General features: G+C 40.6%; 1 protein-coding gene across 1 annotated transcript in view; it reads left to right on the top strand.

Moving 5' to 3' along the window:
* The window catches only part of TPH2 (tryptophan hydroxylase 2), a 158785-nt gene extending 153811 nt beyond the window's left edge, over positions 1-4974 (top strand). The window contains exon 12 of the transcript XR_006640985.1: positions 4623-4974. The gene's annotated coding sequence lies outside the window, so the exon portion shown is untranslated. The remainder of the gene's footprint in view (positions 1-4622) is intronic.
* Positions 4975-13967: the final 8993 nt, after the last annotated feature.

Genomic DNA, 13967 nt, shown 5'->3' with positions numbered 1-13967 from the left:
CAGGAGTTACAGCACCTGGGCTCACTAGTTGCTGCTCCCGCTTTCTGCAACACCGGCTCAGTAGTTGTGGTGCGTAGGCTTAGCTGCTCCTCGGTATGTGGGACCTTCCCAGATCAGGGATCCAACTCGTGTCCCCTGAATTGGCAGGTGGATTCTTTACCACGAACCACCAGGGTAGCCCAGTTGTGAATGTTTTTAACATTTCCTTTCCCCTATAGAATTCTGTTATGAACAGATCATAGCTCATCTGCTTCTGTTGAAAGTTGGTTTTCCAGGCTTGCTCGGCACAGGTTCTTGGGTAAGAAACAGTCAAGAGACTGTCTCTATGATCTGTTATTTCCATTCAGCATTCTGCATCCACAGATGTTTAAATGTAGATGTCTGATAACTCTTTGCAACTCTCTAAATCCTACTTTAGTTTGTAAATAGCCATCTCAAGAGAAAACTAGGAAGAAAATCAAGTGAAAGGCGTTTCTGCAGATGGATTCAGATTAGCATTATTCATTAACCTCAGCAGTTTGTGCTGGTTAATAATCGCTAACACACTGCACTTGGGAGATTACTTATTAGGTGGTATAAATGTCCCTTCAAAGACATTCTTGCTATTTCATTTAAAAGGCAATGAATTAGCTCTGGACATCTGCCAGCTATAATTTCCATCTAGTGGAACTGTGCTCCTACATAGCATATTAGATTATAGTGCTGGGAAAATTTCACCATCAAGCAACATCTTGTTTCCTAGTGAGGGAAAGAATTGAAGACAAGAACAGTGTCAGGAATGATGGTAAAACTTACATATTATTTTTTGACACAAATTGTCTTATATTTATTTTAAAGTATCAAGTAAATACATACTTAGATCAGGAAATAGATGCAATATGACATATTATTTTGAAGCATGGTATGGAGTGTAATAATTCAGATTCTAGAGGCATACAGACCTGGGTTCTGTCTGTCAGTCACCTGCTAGGTGTGATGTGGGCAAATTACTCAACCTCGATGAACCTCAATTTCCTCAGAGCAAAAGAAGGATAATAACAGTGATTCTGTGTGATGTTTTGAAGGTTAAGCATTCAGTGCTTGGAAGGTTCTTAACAGAGTGAATGGCACAGCGTGGTGGTGGTGTTGTTTAGTCACAGAGTCATGTCCAACCCTTTGTGACCTCATGGACTGTAGCCCACAAGGCTCCTCTGTCCGTGGGATTCTCCAGGCAAGAATACAGGAGCGGGTTGCCATTTCCTTCTTCAGGGGATCGTCCTGATCCAGGGATCAAACCCATGTCTCCTGAATTGCAGGCAGATTCTTTACTGCTGAGTCACCAGGGAAGCCCCCATGGCACAGGTAAGGCCCTTAGTAAATGGAAGTTATACTTATTATTCAATCAAATTCTTATAGAAATTAATCTATTCCTTGTTTTTAAATTTGATGTATAATTTTGGAAAAAAATCTTTAGACTTCACTTTGTAGGGTTTGAAATGAGAATGACTAGTTTAGAGCTCAGTTTCTATCACTTATTTGTGTGATCCTGGACAAGTCATTTGTTCATTCCTGCACTGATCCACTTGTGTATTCAGCGTAACTTGGTTCTATTCTATGACAGCTTTTAGATATGGGGGATAAAGAGTGAAGAAGAAAAGACAAGGTTTTTATCTATATAATGGTTACACTTTAATATGTTAGACAAAAAAATATATAACAAAATAAATATCAAAATAATAAAAGAAAATACTTTGAAATGATATTATAAAGAAAAACAGGCCACTGTGTTGGCAGGTAATTGTGAGGGACAGCACTGGAGTGTGTAGCGAGGTTTGAGAAGATGTTATTTCATTTAAGACTTGAATCACAAAGCAGCAAAAATGCAGAGATCTTTGAGAAGAATATTCTAGAGAGAACTGTTGAGGAAGTTCATGTACACCATGGTGAAGAATTTGGATTCAATTTTAAGAATAATAGAACGTCACTGGAAAATTTTAATCAGGAGAAAGGCATGTTCTGATTTTTATTATTTAGTCTTTTGGGGGATCTTTTTCCTCCATGTGAAAAGTGGACAATAATGGTAGTTACACAATAGGATATCAGAGGTTTAAAAGAACAGTGCAAATAAAGTACTTGGTACTGACATATATAACCTCAAAATACAGGTTGAACATTATTATTTTTGTGTAATTGATGCTGTTTTTACTACAGCTGCTTTGGACTGAATCGTGTAACTCTCCCCCCATTTCATATGTTGAAGTGCTAGCCACCCAAAGTGCTGTGTTTGAGATAAGGCCTGTAGGAGGTAGTTGAAGTTAAATGAGGTCGTAAGGATAGGGCTTTGATGGGCTGGTGCTCTTATGAGACTAGGAAGAGACCCCAGGAGGAGAGTTTGGATGGAGTAATCTCCATCCAGTCTTACTTGGTTTTCTATGTGAACAGCAGCAAGCATCTGGGAAGATACACTGGCCAGTGGTAGACATATTGTCCATGAAGATGAACCAGGAACAAGATTTATTTTAGCTAATACTCTGAGTACATGAACTAAGCAGTTGTGACTTCTAGGTTCATTAGCTCTGAAGCAATGCTTTGCAAGTCTGTCTGCATTTACTAATGACTGCAAGATTTTAAAAATCATAGATTCCTGGATTCTACCTAGAGAGATTTTGATTTAGTAGTTTAGTGATGGAACCCTGTAATATGTGTTTTTGACACAATATCTCAAATGCTCTGTTAAATTTGGAACGTACTGGTTTTAGTATATAAAATGATGTCATAATTTTTGTTCAAAAACATCAGCCTTTATCTAGAGGACATCTGTCCCTAGGAGATTATGGTTATTTAAACTGAGAGCTTAGTTGTTGTTTTTTTTTTTTTAATGAAGCTCTGTTACGTAAAACATGATTTTAAGAAGCTATGTAGGACCATTCTTTGGTTCAGTGCTTGAGAATCTGCCTGTCAGTACAGGGGACATGGGTTCGAACCCTGGTCCAGGAAGATTCCACAAGCTGCTGGACAACTAAGCCTGTGCGCCAGTTTTTGAGCCCAGGGTCCAGAGTCTGTGAGCCACAATTAGTGAAGCCCACTCCCTCTAGGACCCTTGAGCTGCAACTATTGAGCTCAGATGCCGTGACTCCTGAAGTGTGGGTGCCTAGAGCCGGTACTCAGCAAGAGAAGCCACTGCGGTGAGAAGCCCAGGTGCCTCACCTAGAGTAGCCCCTACTTGCTGCAACTAGAGAAAAGCCCTTGTACAGCAAAGAAGACACAGTGAAGCCAAAATAAATAACTAAATAAATAAACTAAAAAAGCTGTGCAGACTCAGAGCACAGACATGCGGACATCAAGGGGGGAAAGAGGGTGGGAAGAGGTGGGCGATTGGGATGACACATATACACATTGATACTATGTATAAAATAAAAAACGAAGGAGAACACATAGCTCAGGGGACTCTGCTCAATGCTCTGTGGTGACCTACATGGGAAGGAAATCCAAGAAAGAGGGAATCTATGTATAGCTGGTTCACTTTGCTGTACAATAGAAACTAACACAACTTTGAAAAGTAACTATACTCCAACAGTAATTCATTGAAAAAAAAATGTGCCACAAAATGGCTTTGTACATGTCCTCTGGATGTCGAATTTATAGACTGAAATCCCAGTGACACTACTTACTAGCTATGCAATGTTGGGCAAATTGTTTGACTCATTTTATTCATCTGTAACTGATATGATGATGATAATGCCCCAAATCCTAGACCATAAGTCTAGTCATATTTAAAACCGACATAAGAAGAAATACAAAATCTGAATAGTCCCATCTATTAATTGAACCCATAATTAAAAACTTTTCCACAAATTAAACTATATCTCAGGTGACTTTGCTAGTATATTCTAGAAAATAATAAGAAATAATGTCACTCTTACACAAACTCTTTCAGGTAAAGGGAAAGGATAGAATACTTTCCACTTGCTTTTTGAAGATTGCAAAACAATAATAAATCCTGAAAAGCATTTACGAAGAAAGAGTTGTTATTGGTCAGGCTCAACCATTGTACAAAAGAGTTAGCATTAGCCGGCCTGCGACTCCATCCTTAGAAAGGCCTGTTTGCAGCATTAGCTCTTGGCTGGTGTCTGGAAACTTGGATTTCAGGAGTATTCCCCCTGTTCTCTGGTTGATGAGTGACACACTGGGCCTAAACTGTTTGTACAAGAAACACGATTGCTCTGGGAATCTGGAATTTTAGTATGTGGTAGGCAGGATACCTCGGAGAAGGCAATGGCACCCCACTCCAGTACTCTTGCCTGGAGAATCCCATGGACAGAGGAGCCTGGTGGGCTGCAGTCCATGGGGTCGCTAAGAGTCGGACACGACTGAGCAACTTCACTTTCACTTTTTGCTTTCATGCATTGGAGAAGGAAATGGCAGCCCACTCCAGTGTTCTTGCCTGAAGAATCCCAGGGATGGGGGAGCCTGGTGGGCTGCTGTCCATGGGGTCGCACAGAGTCAGACACGACTGAAGCGACTTAGCAGCAACAGCAGCAGCAGCAGGCAGGGTACCTATGTGACCAGCCCAGGATTATTAACTCTGGGCACTGAGACTCTAATGAGCTTCCCTGGTTGACAATACTTCTGTGTTGTTGCAGTTAAATGCTGGAGGGATTCAGCATGTCCTGACTCCACTGGGAGAAGACTCTTGGAAACTTGTTCTTGGCTTTCTCCATACTTTACTCCTTGTGCTTTTGGCCTTTGTTGAATTTGCTCTGTATCTCTTTGCTTGTATAACTAAATACCGAATCCTGTGAATCCTTCTAATGAGCCATAAAGCCTGAAGGCACCGTCAGAGACCCCCAAAAGATACATGCACTACAGCTTTAACCAATTTGATGTCATGAAAAAGCAATAAAAGATACAAGAATTATTTACATATGATCATGTCTGTAGAATTAAAAAAATAAGTTTAGCAAGGCTGCTAGGTGCATCATCAAAGTTTTTCAAATTGACATTTCTTTTTAACAGTAATAGAGTATAAGAAAATCCAGTAGTATCAAATAGTATTAAGGACTCTGTCGGTTTCCAACTTTGCAATCCTGTGGACCATGCAGCCCACCAGGCTGCTCTGTCTGCGGGATTTCCTGGGCAAGAATACTGGAGTGGGTTGCCATTTCCTTCTCTAGGGGATCTTCCTGGCCCAGGGATCGAATCCACCTCTCCTGCGTTGGCAGGCGGATTCTTTACCACTGGTCTACCAGGGAAGCACTAAGGAGTAGAGTAAATCTAAGAGATGTGTAATACTGTTCTCAGAAAAAATATAAAATATTACTGAGAAAAATTAAAGAAGACCTAAATATTTCTATGGATGTGCCATATTCATTGATTAGAAGATTCAGTATAATAAATAGGAAAGCATTTTCCAAATTGATTTATAGATTTAATGGCATATCAATTAAAATTCCAATTATTTTTTAGTGAAAAGTGTCAAGCTGATTTTAAAATTTATATGGAAATGTCAGGGACCAAAAATAGTCAAGACTCCTTTGCAGAACAAGATCTAACCTACGTCTCCTGCATTGCAGGCAGATTCTTTACCATCTGAGCCATCAGGGAAGCCCAAGAACAAGCCAGGAGGACTCATTTTATTCAAATATGTAAAATGTTTTTAGGTAAACATGCTTTTTGCATATCATCTATGTATATACATATATTTACATATGTACATAAATAAGTAAATATTTTTATTTATGACAATAATTTTATTATGGTGCAGCAGGGAATGAACAGTCTTCTTAATGTGCTGAATCAATTGTTTAACCACATGGAAAACAATATCCTGGGTCTCACAGAAATTATTCCAGATGAGTTATGGGCATAAATATGAAAAAGTAAAACGATAGTCAATAAAGCTTCTAGAAGAGAACTTTACATTCAGTGGAACTTTACATGATGTCAGAAATATTCTGTAACCATGCTGTCCTTTACAGTAGCCACTAGACTCATGTGATTTTTGAGACCTTGACATGTTGCTAATGTGAATGAAAAACTGCATTTTTATGTCTTAAAAATTTTAGTTGATATAAATTTAAATTTAAATAGCCATGTGTACCTCGTGACTATAGTAATGCTCAGTGCGGTTCTTTAATATATTATAGGAAACTATGTTTATAACCTTGAGATGAGGAAAGATCTCTTAAACAGGACAGCAAAATGAGCAATTAAAAAGGGAAATATAATAAACTGGACTACATTAAAGCGAATACTTCTTGTTCTTACAAATTAAGCCATGAGGGTAATAGTACCCTCAATTGAAAACAGTTACAAAATATCAAGCATTAATGATGATGTGCAGTGACAGGGATCCTCACACACTGTCAGGAGGCATGCAAGTTAGTTCAACTGCTTTGAAGATAGTTTGGTATTTGTGTCCTAAAGTTGGAGGTATGTGTGCCCTATAACTCAATCAGTATTTTCCCAACAGCAACACAAGCATATGTGCTGTAAATGACATGCCCAAGTATAGTCAAAGCAGTATTATTAGTTACAGCCCAAACCAAGAAAAAGCCCAAATAGTCATCATGAGTAAAATGAATATATGAATAATGGTAGGTTCATACAATGGACTTTTTAAAATAATAATACAAATGAATCGCAGCCACGGAACTAAACATGGCTTAATCTTATAAATATAGAATAAAAAAGGCAGACTAAAGAGAATATATAAGTCTTATTCCCCTTCTATAAAATTAAAAAAAAAAGGCAAAAGGGAACTGTGGGTTTAGAAGTCAGGATAGAAGTTGCCTTGGATGAGGATTAAAGAGTAGTGATTGGAAAGGGGCTTGAGGGAACCTCCAGGGTGGACGGTGTCTTATTTCTTCACCTGGAAACTGCTTGCTTGGATACGTTTGCTATGTGATGATACATAGTTATGTGTGGTGCACTTTCCTGAATATGTGCTTTACCTCCAGAGAAAGGCCAGTTGACGAACAAATTAGATAATAAAAAGTGAGCTACAAAATAGAGTAAATATAGGTATTAAGACAGCTCATTCAAATACAGAAAACAATGCACCCATTTCAGAAATAAGGAGAGCCATCATGTCCTTGTGTTGATTCAGGGCTCACATCTGTGTTTAGGTCTGGTTTCGGCTGGTGGTGCAGGACCCACGGGTGGGCAGCAGAGGACTGGTTGGCTTCCACCCAGCGAGCATGTGAGGCGGGCCTGCGGGTGGGTGGCTGGTAGCTGGGAGGCCTGGCAGTGGTCTGGGGACAGATGTCCTGGCTGGTGGCTGAGGGCTCTCAAACTGGCAGCAGGCAGGCAGTGAGCGTCCAAGCCGGCAGGTGGTCGGAGCCAGGGGGATGATTGCAGGTAGAACTGACCTGCACTTGGTGCTGTGCTAATAGAGCTCGGAGATCGCTCCATGCCCCGAGGAAAGGGAGGGAGGGGATGCCGTCAAACTCACAGAGGAACATGGTACAGGCAGGAAATCAGGGGCGATTCAGTTCTGAGAGAAGGGTTCAGTGTGGACATTTTGGCATGAGTCTGGGAAAGTGAAAGTGAAGTCGCTCAGTCCTGTCCGACTCTCTGCGACCCCAGGAACTGTAACCCGCCAGGCTCCTTCGTCCGTGGGATTTTCCAGGCAAGAGGACTGAAGTGGGCTGCCATGAATCTCCGAAGCTGGTGGTGTTTTGAGTCTACAGGTGGGATGCTGGGCAGCTTGGAGCCTAGGAGAGGGAACTTGGTTGCTATACAGTTTATAGAACCTAGGAAAAAATAATAGAAGACATAAAATGTTAGCACCAGAGGGGAAGGTACAGCTTACTGAATTCAACTCCCTCATTTTGTAGGAAAGGAGACTAATATTATTGAATACCACCCATTAATTCCTTTTTATAAGTGAATCCATTTGATCTCTTGTAACTATCCTGTGAATTAAATAGTATTATCTTTATTTTGGGCTTCTCAGGTGACTCGGTAGTAAAGAATCTGCCTGCAATGCAGGAGACGCAGGTTCGATCCCTAGGTTGGGAAGGTTCCCTGGAGAAGGGCATGACTACCTGCTCCAGTATTCTTGCCTGGAGAATTCCATGGACAGAGGAGCCTGGTGGGCTACCGTCTGTGGGGTCACAAAACAGTTGTGTGTGACTTCACAACTAAACAACAACAAGATTTTACACACATGTCAGAGAAGTTAAGGAACTACCTCTGTGTCAGAACTGTTGGTGCCATTTCCACTGTATCAGATAGCACGTTATGGCAGACTGGGGTCTAAAATTTAACCCTCAACTTGCAGGGTTATTCTATTTACAATGTGTCAGAAATGACTGTGATTTTATTTACATGGATTGACTGAAAAGAGGATTACAATTTCAGTACCTCTCCTACCTCACTTGAGCTGAAAACATGGGTGGATTGATAGTTTAAGTGGGAAGCAAGGATTTCCTGTGTTTGAGGGTTATTGAAAATCTCATTTGTGCCCAAAATGGACTCAAATACAGAGGGATGCTTGAATGGATCACCCGTATCTTTGGATTCCAGTTGAATTTTCCATGTTCAGAGTTAGGTCAGGAAAACCAGAGCGCATAAAGAAAAAATAAAGAAAAAACTCAAATAGGAAACTTCTAGCCAACCATTCTGAAGCTCTTTTTGGATGAGAGGTGAGCTGATGGACCGGGGAGAGGCTAATGACACCTTTGCAGCTGACTACGGTCACAGACGTATTAGGCCTGAGGCAGGAGTGGGAAAGACAATGGAAATGCTCTGCTAGGAGAGAGAGGAGGAGGATTTCCAAAGCCACCTGAAAGGCGAAATAATTACTGTCACCTCAAATTTAGCCAGAAACATCGCATGGACCAGTTGCTTAACACCATTATTCATCATGTCTGAATTGCAGATAAAAGCTTTTTGTCTGCTTTCCTTATGGAGACATAAGAATACATGCAATTTTTGTTGTAAGAATGTTCCAACGATTTCGCAGAGAACCATATCTAAAGACAGGGTGTTGTTATTACTATTTTTTTCTGCCTTGTGTCTAAGGGAGATTTTGAAAGATACTATCAATGGGTTAGGTGGGTCAGGGATAAAACGTACCCCATCCTCTAGGAGCTTGAAATCTGTAGACCACAGACCATTTTCTCCGCCAGCCACTACATGTAGAAATGGAAATGAATACTTCTCAGTATGTGGATAATGTCAGAGACTTCACTGCATTGTCTGCTGGTGTTTAATCTCTAAAGACTCTGTTGTTATTGTTGTTTAGTTGCTAAGTCATGTCTAACCCTCTGTGACCCCGTGGACTGTAGCCTGCCAGGCTTCTCTGTTCATGGGATTTCCTAGGCAAGAATACTGGAGTGGGTTGCCATTTCCTCTTCCAGGGGATCTTTCCGACCCAGGGGTCAAACCTACGTCTCCTGCATCTCTTGCATTGGCATTCTTTACCGCTGAGCCACCAGGGAAGTCCCGCTGTGTTGTTAATTTGCATTAAACACTCGCATTGTCATATGAGTTTTCTTATTCTTTCTCTGTGTCGTGCTCTGTATTTTCTCCCTTTTTCTCTTCTGGCCTGTGCCCCCTCCCTTCCTCCCCCCTTCTTTCCTTTATTTTAGGCATTCACTGACTGACATGAAAAGTAAAAATTTTTGTCATGGGAGTTCTCTTTTTCTGTGTGATGCCAAATATCCGAATACTTGGAAACACCTGGTGATTTGGCAGATTCTGTTCAGAATATTGGGCTTCCCAGGTGGGCGCTAATGGTAAAGAACTAGCTTCCCATTGGGCGCTAGTGGTAAAGAGTCTGCCTGCCAATGCAGGAGATGTAAGAGACACAGGTTCAAGGCCTAGGTCGGGAAGATCCCCTGGAGGAGGGCATGGCAACCCACTCCAGTATTCTTGCTTGGAGAATTCCCATGGACAGAGAAGTCTGCGGGCTATAGTCCATAGGGTCGCAAGGAGTCGGACACGACTGAAGCAACGGAGCATGCATGCACGTTCAGTAAAAAACACACGGTCCTGTTTTGGAGTAGGCTTCATAAATAAAATGCCCCAGGGATAAGAGACATGTGGTTCTTTCAGTCCAGATTTCATTTTCTCCCGTGGTAAAAGATACTTATACAGAGAAAAATATTCATGACTGTGATGTAAAAAAAGAGACTGTGCCTGCTTGATGATGAACTATTGATACTCAGACTAGGGTCTGGAGACAAGGTTGGAAGGGTAGGAACTGTAGCTATTACTTACCATATGGAAACATGGGTCTAGTTTGGACATATTTTTCAGTTTTTCAAGAAAATCCAGACGTTTCCATTTTTAATATGCAATATCCTCTCTTTCAAACATTAGCAATGATTTAAAAATCTTTTGAAATACCTCTTTAGGGCAAATAAAATATGCCTGTGTGTCAAATTCTGTTCACAGATCTTTGTCTACAGTCTTTGTGATAAGATCTTGGTGAGAAATTTGGATTTTAATTGCATACAATGGGAAATTATTGACTAGTTTTAATAGCAGTGATATATATAATCTATATTTCCAAAACAACCTCTTGGCCACTGTGTAGAGAGTGGCTTCTGGGTGGGCAAGAGTAAAAGAAGGTCATGGCCTTTATCCAGGTAAGAGTGGTAGCCCTGATATGTGGAGGTGGCCATGGAAGTAGATGAATCTGAGTTACAATAAATTAGAAAAGAGCAGAATCAAGACTGTCTCAGAAACTTGAGGCTGAAGCAGGGTAGAATGTGATGCCATCTACCAAGATAGTGAAGAGGGGAAAGGATTAAGTTGCAAGTAGGAGCAGAACTCGGGAGAAGGCAATGGCACCCCACTCCAGTACTCTTGCCTGGAAAATCCCATGGACGGAGAAGCCTGGAAGGCTGCAGTCTATGGGGTCGCTGAGGGCCAAGCACGAGTGAGCGACTTCACTTTCACTTTTCACTTTCATGCATTGGAGAAGGAAATGGCAACCCACTCCAGTGTTCTTGCCTGGAGAATCCCAGGGACGGCAGAGCCCGGTGGGCTGCTGTCTATGGTGTCACACAGAGTCGGACACGACTGAAGCGATTTAGCAGCAGCAGCAGGAGCAGAACTCAATTTTGGATAAGTTCTTCCTCTAATTTCTTACATGGAATGCTTAGTTCACTTATTATTTCTGTTAAAATTGATAGCATTTCCGTTTGACTCTATCAAGATTGTTATTTTTATTTTTTGGTGATTTCCTTCAATAGTCTATCTTATTTTTTATTTCCTTTCTGATCCAGACTTATTTAGTAGAACATTTTAAAATAACTAAGTGGTTCTGGCTTTGTTATTGACTTCTTTTATTGAATTGTGGTTAGAAAGTGGAGTCTGTTCAGACTCTCCTTTTATAAATTCATCGAGATTTTCTTTGTATCTGAAAGAAAACTGGTTCTTTTGGAAAGAAGTACATATTTTATATCAATTTTATTTTACCAGGGCTTCAAAATCTGAGGGCTTCCCAGGTGGTGCTAGTAGAAAGAATCTGCCTGCCAGTGGAGGAGACATAAGAGATAAAGATTTGATCCCTGGGTCAGGAAGATCCCCTGAAGGAGGGCATGGCAACCCACTTGAGAATTCTTGCCTGAAAAATCCCATGGACAGAGGAGTCTGGCAGGCTACAGTCCATAGGGTCGCACAGAGTCAGACATGACTGAGCGATTAAGCCTAGCACATCCAGATGTACTTCAAAAAGAACTATTGTTCTATTTAAATTAGAGTGTCTATCAGTGAAAACAGCTAATATAAAATTAACCTTATGAGGTTATATTACCATTTTCTACATGTGAGTTTTCAAATGAACATTTCCTACAGAACCATTTACTTTAGATACGACTTTGACAAAGGTGGTTTCATCTTGGACCTTGTCCAAGGAGGCTTGCCCTCTTCCAAGGGATGGAGGCAACTGAAGCTCCTCCAGCATTACAAGGCGTCTTCAGGACTCTCATTACTGGACCATGTTCCAGCCTTGCGCCACCTGCAGGCTCCAGGACATGCTGCTCTTTGCATCACAGATGCTTCTCTCTCAAATGTGTGCTTATTGTGATTCCCTCAGCTGCTTGCATCTCCTCTTTCTTTCACAAACCCTCAATTCTGTGAGTTCTTTGATAGCAACCCATGAAGTCCTGAATCTCATACACATATATTTCTTGGAACTTCCCTTTCCAAAGACATATTTTGCAGCTGCTCTGCAATAGAGTGACAGTCTTGTTACTGCCATTTTAAATGGGTTCTTTTAGCCTCTTTTCTCTTCTTTTTAGTAAGCAGATGAACGGAGAAAACTCTTGCCAAACCTCTATTTCTCATTTTGTTCATCTGTTTTTTTTTTTTTCTTTTCAGTTTTCTTAAACTATTTGGGAAAGTATAAAGTGTTTATTTCATAAGCATAGTTAATATTTTATACTCATTATATTTTATATTCCTCTGTCCGTGGAATTCTCCAGGCAAGAATACTGGGGTGGGTAGTTATTCCTTTCTCTAGGGGAATCTTCCTGACCCAGGGATTGAACCCAGGTCTCTTGCATTGTAGACAGATCTTTACCATATGCGCCAGCAGGGAAGCTCCTTATACTCATTATAAGATATTCAAGAGTAAACCTGTTTATTCTATACCACTTTGGATTTCAATTTACACATTTGTATATTCTCTTTGTTAATAGTTGAACTCAATTTTTAGCAGAAAGACAATATGAACAGGAGTCTAATGAAGTGCATTATAGCAAAAGTTCATGCCAAAGAGAGTCTATCTTACACAGTTTCTGAAATACCACCAAAGTGAAAGTTGTGCTCAAGGTGAGGTGAGGTAAAGAATTAAATTCAAATTCTTTTCTGAATGGTAGCCAATATTTCTAGTGTATATTGAAAATAAAGTAGCCTACCAGTTACTAAGTAGGCTTGAATATATTATTATAGGGAAAAAATTATATGGGATTTAAATGCCAGCTCAGGAGGAGAGAGGCCCAAGTTAGCTTTCTCGCCTCCTCTGGTTCCATTTAGCTGCAGCTTGCTTCTGAAAGAAGCAATCAGCAGTGGTTTATGATACTCAGACATTTCTATGATGCATGCTTCTGAAAATCATTGATGTTTCTGCTTTAACTAGATTTAGCTACTTTGAGTTGAAAGCACTGTGCTGCCTGAAATCCCATTTTACTAAACCTGCCAGTGAGTAAAACCACTGAGTCCTTCAGGAAAGTGCACAGTTAGGGAAAGCTGCTAATTACAGCTACAATCAGCGCTCAAGCTCCACCTTAAAGGTGCACAAATTCCGCCTGCTTCAGCGGGTCTTTCTATCCAACCCATGTGGTGCCATTCATGTGGCATCATGTGGCTTCGCCTCTTTTCATGTGTTTCCTGGGATCCTGTGATTTTTGTGTCCCTGCAAAAATGCTTTGCAAGCAAGGCCATGCATCTTATAGATATCTTTCTTTTCCATTCCTGGGATTCTAGGCTTTTCCCGTCTGCCCTCTCTCCCACTCCCCTTTAGCAAAACAGATACTTCTTTAAAAACTAAACCAGCCTCACATGCCATTATTTGTAGAACTGGCCCCCTCTGCAGAGAATATGTTACCTTGGGAACCAAGACAAATTATAGACTTATGGATTATAAAGTTTTTTTTTTTACTTTAATGAAAATTTAATTTGTTATGAATGGTTCATCATAGCATATGCCAAGAAGCGCATGCCAGAAATAACAATCTGAAGGAACACACGGGATCTAACGCTCCCATACTTTTCCAAGAGTAAAGGAGATCGTTGAAACAACACATGTCAAATGCTATTACTGTCATATTGTTGAGGCCATCTGTTAAAAACCAAGATCAGGACCTGCTGCGTTCATTGAATTTGCAGTTCTGGAAAGGACAATGTCAAATGAAATTAAGTTGATTCTGTTAAGAGGAGAGTACCTGAGGGATTAAAACTTTTTTTTTTCCACAAAGATAAGCCCATGTGATTTGTGTTGATGTCAGTAGAAATATAGCAGCCTTGGAAAA

Source organism: Bubalus bubalis, chromosome 4 (assembly GCF_019923935.1).
Source record: "Bubalus bubalis isolate 160015118507 breed Murrah chromosome 4, NDDB_SH_1, whole genome shotgun sequence".
Lineage (NCBI taxonomy): Eukaryota > Metazoa > Chordata > Mammalia > Artiodactyla > Bovidae > Bubalus > Bubalus bubalis.
This window is presented reverse-complemented; position numbering and strand designations above follow the sequence as displayed.